This window comes from Leucoraja erinacea, chromosome 19 (assembly GCF_028641065.1).
Source record: "Leucoraja erinacea ecotype New England chromosome 19, Leri_hhj_1, whole genome shotgun sequence".
NCBI lineage: Eukaryota > Metazoa > Chordata > Chondrichthyes > Rajiformes > Rajidae > Leucoraja > Leucoraja erinaceus.
This window is the reverse complement of record NC_073395.1, coordinates 3,009,850-3,017,570: the sequence shown is the minus strand read 5'-3', so window position 1 is coordinate 3,017,570 and position 7,721 is coordinate 3,009,850.

Below are 7,721 nucleotides of genomic sequence, written 5' to 3'. Positions count from 1 at the left end.
TACAGAAGCTGCAGACACTTACTGGAGACAGGATCATCATCTCCCATTGTGAAATGTAAACAACAGTCTTAACCAAGTTCTAAAGTTTAACAGGGTTTAGTTTGCTATGTGTCAAAAGTACTCCATGAGCACTTCTGCTAATGACTATTTTTTTAAATAAATTGCTTCACAGTTGAGTTTTCACTCCATTGCAAACTAATAGGGTGATTTCACTAAAGGTCACTGGAGCGTAGATCCGCACCCACGTGACCAAAATTCTCAAGTGGAGGACACTCGAGGGTTCCGGTACATGTTAGTGGATGGGAAAAAACGCATTTTCCCACCCGTTAAAAACATAGAAAACGGCGAGGTTGTGAGCTGCAATTTACTGTGCCAGTCGGGGTGACCGTGAGGCACAGCTACCTAGATTTACAGGAAAAAAAAGATAGCAAGTAAGGTAAATTCAAGAGGGAACTAAAGGTGCCAAACCGGCGGAAGTGAACAGCCGACATTTGCCGTTATATTTAAAGGTCCAAAATATCGGGAATTATCGCGTTTGCTCGCTGAATTTCATCAAAAGTAAGTTAACAATGCCTTACTTTTGATGAAATTCAGCGAGCAAACGCGATAATTCCCGATATTTTGGACCTTTAAATATCCACGGCAAATGTCGGCTGTTCACTTCCGCCGGTTTGGCACCTTCAGTTCCCTCTTGAATTTACCTTACTTTCTATCTTTTTTTTTTCCTGTAAATCTAGGTAGCTGTGCCTCACGGTCACCCCGACTGGCACAGTAAATTGCAGCTCACAACCTCGCCGTTTTCTATGTTTTTAACGGGTGGGAAAATGCGTTTTTTCCCATCCACTAACATGTACCGGAACCCTCGAGTGTCCTCCACTTGAGAATTTTGGTCACGTGGGTGCGGATCTACGCTCCAGTGACCTTTAGTGAAATCACCCTATAGGTGACGTGCACTGATTCAGTGCGGTCTACGAACTTACACTCTTGAAGGGAGAGGGATGCTGCGATGGGATAGAAATGGGACTCTAACTTCAAGTAACCCCTGCATTCCTTCTCTCTTCATCCCTCTCCCACCCATGTCACACCATCTTCTCGTTCTCACCTAGCAAACAGCTAATAATGGCCTGTTTCCTTTATCATTGTTATTTTTATGCATATCTTTCATTCATTTGTTTTATATCTCTCTACATCACTGTCTATATCTCTTGTTTCCCTTTCCCCTGACTCTCACTGAAGAAGGGTCTTAACCCGAAACTTCACCCATTCCTTCTCTCCCGAGATGCTGCCTGTCCCGCTGAGTTACTCCACATTTTGTGTCTTTCTTGTACATAATGTGCAGTCGGATCATCACTGAACTGTACCAAAAAAAGTAATTTCACTGCACTCAGGTACACATGAGAATAAAGTACCGTTGAACCATTAATAGGTTAGCCCTCCTTGTAGGTATCTTGGTGCTTTGAGCCAATTAAGAAAGGATGGTGCTGGAGGATGTCTGGCTCATTCCCTCAAACCTTTTTTCTGCTACTTATATTATCATCTGCTCCACAATTCAACGGCTCAATTAAATTACAGATCTAACCGAGAAAGAGAATTGATACCACGGGGTAGCACATTAACGGACGGCCATTTCTGATAACGTTTCTGATGTTTTTATGTTCAATGTTAAATTCTTAAATGTTGTGTTTTACTTTTATTGGTGTGCTGCAAATGGCAACTCAAATTTCACTACATCAATTGGTGTACGTGACAATAAATGTCCTTTGTCCTTTGTCCTTGTCCTTTTGTATTGTTGATATAATCAATTATTTGATTAAAAATAGAAAGAATCAACACCAGACGGTCTGAGGAAGGGTCTCGACCCGAAACGTCACCTATTCCTTCACTCCATAGATGCTGCCTCACCCGCTGAGCTTCTCCAGCATTTTTGTCTACACCAGATGGGACATGATTTGTTAAATGAAGGAGGGGGATATATAACTAAGTACAAAGCAAAAGGATGTGCCAGAAACAAACAAAAGCTGTAAGAGTCTGGGATCAGCTGTTTGTTTCTACTTCAGGGATAATTGGTTCGGTTCACACTAGACCCGTGCAAAATAATCCTTGCAGCATTTTATGATAAAACATCAAATTCCCCTCAGCTCAAAGGCTTGACTAATATTGAAACAATACTTCCCATTTTAGTTTTAACAATTTGCTAATTTTAAATGTACAGATAATGTTTGGTTTGTTTTCAATATGAAATGTAATCAGTGACTTGGTACTCCAAAGGGGTGGCATAGCTGGTAGAGTTGCTTCCTCACAGTGCCAGGGACCCGGGATCGATCCTGACCTCGGGTACTGTCCGTGCGGAGTTTGCACGTTCTCGCTGCAACTGCGTCAGTTTCCTTCCAGTGCCCCGGTTCCTCCCTACATCCCAAAGACGTATGGGTTAATTGCCCTTTGTTAGCTGCCCCAGGTTGTAGCAAGTGGATGTGAAAGTGGGATAACAGAATTAGTGTGAATTGTTGATTGATGGTCAGCATGAACTTGGTGGGCCAAAGGGCCTTTATCATGCTGTATCTTCAATCAATTAATTTTGGGAAAATGCTCATCATTACCCTCATAAAATGATTTTCTCTTCTCACCTGAAGGTGCCTGCTATTCTGCCTTCAACGAGATTTTGATAGCGTTAATTGAGGGTTCATTACTGGGCCAGGATACGAGGGACAACATCCTTCTGCGAAAAAGAGGTGCATGAAATCTTTATATCTATCTGAAGGACAGATTGAACTTTGATTTGACTTTTCATCCAAGAGGCGGCACCACTGATAGTGCAGCATTCTCCTCGTACTACGTTTAAGTGTCAGTCAACATTTTTATGCTGGAGTGCCACTTGAACTTACAACATTCTGAATATTGTAAAGGTTTGCACACCCTCCGGACACGAGCCATGCTCTTCAAGGATTAATAGCAACGTCAAGAAGTTCAGTATGCTTACCATGGGTGCAGAATCTATTGAGTGGTTCATTGACAGAAATCTGATAATTATAGATCCTGTTTGAGAAAACTAAAAGAAATAACCCAAATGTATTTAGACATGACCTCGGATTATTGTCCATTCAACATAGAATGTCACAAGACAGCCAGGGCGTAATGATAGCAATTGTGGGTAAGTGATGCACAGTTTATTTTCAATCATTGGAGATGTACTTGTTTTCTTGAATTCAAAGTGCAAAGATTAGACACGGATTCAGATCTTGCCAGTGCAATTATATAGCTGATTTGAGTTGTTTGATTTGAGTTGAGTGTTTAAGGGTTGCCACGAATGAAAGGTCCTCACCTATATTGAAAGTACCTGAGTTACAAGATAACACAATAACATTTAAAAGGCACTTGGACGGGTACACAGGTACTTGGAAGGTCCAGACTAGGGGTATAGAGCCAATCCGAGTAAATGGGAATAATTTAGATGAGTCATCTTGGTCAGCATGGGCGAGTTGGGTCGAAGGGCCTGGTTCCGTGCTGTATGTCTCTATGACTTACTTTATCACACATTGCAGCAAAGGTACCTCATGGAATATATCAGCAGATTTGTTTTAATTTTTTACCCATTCGAATATGCAAATATGCATGGAATGGGGAGGAGAATCTGTCTTGTTCAGAAAATCTCACTAGTGTACTTCACCAACAGACAAATACCAATTTGCAGGTAGACAAAATGCTGGAGAAACTCAGTGGGTGAGGCAGCATCTATGGAGTGAAGGAAATAGGCGATGTTTCGGGTCGAGCTGTTGCCTATTTCCTTCGCTCCATAGATGCTGCCTCACCCGCTGAGTTTCTCCAGCATTTTTGTCTACCTTCGATTTTCCAGCATCTGCAGTTCTTTCTTAATACTAATTTGCAAGTCCATCATTGAAGTTCAGAAGGAAGAAATATGTCTCTTGGGTTTCCACTTAAAAAGAATACTAATTCCCGACCAGATTTACAAGAATGTCAGCTGACTTTGGGAGGTAAAGAACATTTTGCATAGAATTTCCAATTTGTCATGCTTTCTGGACTGGCTGGAGACACACAACAAACTTGTGAGACAACAGCTAATGATGTTCGAAATATTGTGATCAGTCAATCTGGTACTGTACCCCCTACCATCCACTTTACTCTTTAGTTAGAACAAACAGCTAAAACTTTAAGGTACACAAAAATGTTGGAGAAACTCAGCGGGTGCAGCAGCATCTATGGAGCGAAGGAAATAGGCAACGTTTCGGCCCGAAACCCTGAAGGAAATAGGCAACGTTTCGGCCCGAAACCCGGAAGGGTTTCAGCCCGAAACGTTGCCTATTTCCTTCCCTCCATAGATGCTGCTGCACCCACTGAGTTTCTCCAGCATTTTTGTGTACCTTCGATTTTTGCAGCATCTGCACTTCCTTCTTAAACAGCTAAAACTGTGCATGCCTTTAAGAGGATCAAAATTACAGTTAGGTGATTTGGTCCCAGAATTATGCTTTAATTTGCTGTTGAGTTGATAAAAATTAAGCTCCAAGCAAAGAGCAGAAAACCAGTTTTTTTTACATGGAAGCATCGTACAACTTGAACACTGGAGATTTGTTGCCAAAGCTTTTAAAGCATCAAATTACTTTTATATGACTGATCTGCATATATCTTATTTTTAGGTCTCTCACTCTCCCACAATGACAGTTTCGATTACAATTCATAAGGCTGTTTCACTGGCATCCACGTGAAATGAATGTATAATTTCGTTAAGGTCTCTTTGCATAGCCCTAGGCTATACACTTAGACAGAGCTAAATAACACAATTACAGCAGTCAGAAACTATGGAAGGGGAATTCTTTCCGTCACTGTTGGATCATGTTGTTGATCACTGCTCCATTTTAGCACAGAACAAGAGCCGTGGAGAAATCCTGTCAGATAAGAGCTTTCATCATTCGCGTACCGTCTTCTGGGTCAGCCTTTTTAAAAATTAATGTGAGGAATGCTAGTCCTTACTCTCTCACTCGCATGCATTTCTGTTTGTCTGGCCCCATCCATATTTCTGCTTAACTGTCACTAGTCATTAATCTGTAAGATTTATTTTTATTTGACTATCATTGCTCCTCTCTCTTTCTCTCTCCCCTCTTGTGTCTCATCTGCCGTCCTCCCTATAAGTGTTTGTTTTTTTCACCTGTATTTCTTCTCTTTGTTCATTGTTCAATTTTTAATTCTTGGACACTTTTTTAATCTGCATGTCACAATGTTCTTTCTCTCAATACATAATTCTTCACCATTTTCTACCAATCGGTTTCCTGTCCTCCCTGTTTCCCTTTTCTTGTTTCCCTTTACTTCTCTGCATACATGTTTTTTCCTCAGTTCTACCCCTTTTAAAACATAAGTCTACATCGACGAGGGCAGCACAGTGGTGCAGCTGGTAGAGCTGCTGCCTCACAACGCGCCGGAGACCCGGGTGCCATCTGTGTGGAGTTTGCATGTTCTCCCTGTGACCACATAGGATTCCTTTGGGTGTGCCAGTTTCCTCCACCATCGCAAAGATGTGCGGGTTTAAAGGTTAATAGGCTTGTGGAAATTGCCCCTAGTGTGTAAGGGAGAACATGTAAAAATGGGATAACATAGAATTAGTGTGAACTGGTGAATGATGGTCAAGGTGGACTTGGTGGGCTGAATGGCTTGTTTCCATGCTATATCTTTCAATCAATGAACTAATTTATTCTAATACAGGAGGCTGCCGACAGAGTCATAGAGTGATACAGCTTGGAAATAGGCCTTTCGGCCCAACTTCCCCACATCGGCCAAGATGTCTCAGCTACACTAGTCCCACCTGCCTGCGTTTGGTCCATATCCTCCAAACCGGTTCTATCCATGTACCTGTCTAACTGTTTCTTAAACGTTGGGATAGTCCCAGCCTCAGCTACCTCCTCTGGCAGCTTGTTCCATACACCCACCACCCTCTGTGTGAAAAGGCTATCCCTCAGATTCCTATGAAATCTTTTCCCCTTCACCTTAAACCCATGTCCTCTGGTGCCTACCTACTCTGGGCATGAGACTCTGTGCATCTACCCGATCTATTCCTCTCATGATTTTATACAACTCTATAAGATCACTCCTCATCCTCTTGCACTCCAAGGAATAGAGATCCCAGCCTACTCCCTATAGCTCAGACCCTCTAGTCCTGGCAACATCCTCGTAAATCGTCTCAGAGTTCAAAGAATAGTGGCGGGGAACGTTGATAGAGAGGTGTAGTAAAAGCGAGCTAGGTTACTGCATTCACCACTTGTCCTCAGCAGACAGTTCAAGAACAAAGCTGGAGACCCAGTCCTGATCAATGAATGGTGGCACCCAAGAAATGAGGGGAACTTAAATGAAACAAATAGAATCCTATCCATAAAAAAACATATTGCCCTAATGGATCAATTTCAAACAAGACAATTTTAAATGAGATTAATTTACTGTTGATGCTAACCATTTCCAGATAGATGAGGTTTAGCGTGGTCTATGAAGTATTCACATCATTAACTCGTAAGCAATTTTATAAGAAATTGCAATTAGTTCTCACAAGCCTATCCCTTATGGAATGCTTATATTTCACTCTATCTCCACCCATCAGTCTATGTCTCTCTAGAAATACAGTAATTGGGATTGGTTTAAGAGAATTTTTTGGGTGAATGTATGTGTATACAGACAGCAAAGATGAAAATGGGGAACAAAACAAACATGGGGAACAAGACCAGATTAATAGTTAGGCTTCAGACTGCAATTGGTGGCCAGCCGATTGCACAGTAGCAGGCCACACTCACAGGTTCAGCATTGACTTTCTAGCAGTGCTCACAAGCTAGCTGCTTAAAGGATGAATCTGCTAAGCTCACTATTTTTTTCATCTTCATTTTATCTGAGCAATGTACATCTTCTGATATCGGAGTTTCTGAACAGTTCTCCCATAAGCTAGGGTACAGTGATGATCTTACAACTTACCTCATTGCAGACACTGGACTTTATTTCTGGAACTGTTATACCACAATGCCAAGAATCTATATTCTGCACACTGGTCATTTTCTCTTTATTCTACCTGTTATACTAGTGTATGGCTTAATTGCATTCCTGTACAGTGTCAGTCTGAAGAAGGGTCCCCACCCGAAATGTCTTCTCTCCATTTTCTCCAGAGATGCTGCCTGACCCGCTGAATTACACTAGCACTTTGTGCCTATCCTGTATAGTATTATCTGATTTGTCTGGACAGCATGAAAAGTAAACCTTTTCACCATATTACGGCACATGAGACAAAAATAAACAGTAACAATACAATACATCGCTGAAAATAGGGGAGGGGTGTTGCCATTTTAAGTAGGAGGATGTTCTGGTGGTAGGGGCAGCATTGGGCATTTCCAATTGAAGGTTATCTTGATTTCAGATGCAGTGAATGGAACAATTGCACAGATTTATGTTCTGTGGCCACAAACGGAAAAGAGTCAAAGGCACAGCTATAACTACATGATGTTGAGGAAGGCCTGCAAAAGGATGTGAGTGCCCTGATTAAACGTATATCGCTGATTTGTCAGTTAGCATTTAATTCAACCCACTGGACTTTACAGCAGAACTCTATGATACTAGTTTCGGGAAATGTGATGGCAGCTGAACTACCTGCTGCTATATTTGAGCATGAGCCATGATGTTGAGCAGAGCAGAGCAGGTGTGAGAGAGTCAATAGCCCCCCTGCTGCTTCTATTTCTCATGTT